This window comes from Lupinus angustifolius, chromosome LG08 (assembly GCF_001865875.1).
Source record: "Lupinus angustifolius cultivar Tanjil chromosome LG08, LupAngTanjil_v1.0, whole genome shotgun sequence".
NCBI lineage: Eukaryota > Viridiplantae > Streptophyta > Magnoliopsida > Fabales > Fabaceae > Lupinus > Lupinus angustifolius.
Window position 1 is genome coordinate 18,900,970 of NC_032016.1, and position 1,041 is coordinate 18,902,010.

A 1,041-nucleotide genomic window follows, 5' to 3' on the forward strand; every position below is an offset into this window, starting at 1 on the left:
TACATCACTAACCGGATGGATGCTCTCGACTCTCAGAATCAACAAATCCAATATGAACTTCATTGCCTCTCTTCCAGGATGGATAGCATGGATATTGATGAAGACAATTCAGAGTCCGAGTCTTAGAATATATGTTGTTAGGATCTTCTGGTTGTATTCTTTTCAAAATTCGGACAAAGTTTTTTAATTCTGTTTATTTATTGTTTTTTTAAGTTATTGCTGCATATTCCTGGACAAGTTACTTTATCATGTTTTGTGCTTTATTTTTCCATTCATGGATACATGTTTGAAACATCTTATTTATGCATTGCAATACTTACTTATCTATATCTTGATCCATACATGAGTATATGAAATCATATTGATATATCTTGATTATATAAGTGTATGTATGCTATATATATATTGTGCTGGAATCTCTTTGTTTTTGTACTTTTTGATGAAGTCAAAAGGGAGAGAAAAGTTGCGAGAGTGTATTTTCTGTTTAAAACATTTCAGGCGCATAACTCCAAATGAAAGGGGGAGCATGCAAGATAAGGGGAGCATACTCAAGTCAAACTTCAACATATCTCAAAGTATGCTGCTCTCCAGAAAACTACACTGTCAAAAGATCTTGGTTTATCAACATAAAAATGGGGAGATTGTGAAGAAGATATTTGCTCCTGACCTTGGCAAGGTTTTGATGAAGACACCAACATCACCAAAAAGAAGAAAAGGAAGATTACTTATGAAGACCAAGAAGATTAAAGCTTCAAGAAAATTAGTCTAAGTCTAAATAGATACTTCTATCCTATACTCTTTAATAAACTAAAGTAGTAATGCTCAAAATATTTTAAAAGAAATTGAAACACTTCAAGTTTTAAATGAAAACATTTTTCAAAATAATGTGTAATAGGTTACTGAAATTTGAGTAACAGATTACATGAGTGAGAATCAGTTATCCAACAATATTTAAATTGGAGTAACCGATTACTCAAATTTGAGTAACCGATTACTCTAAGTGAATTTTAAATTCATTATTGGTCAGAGAGTTTGAGAAAC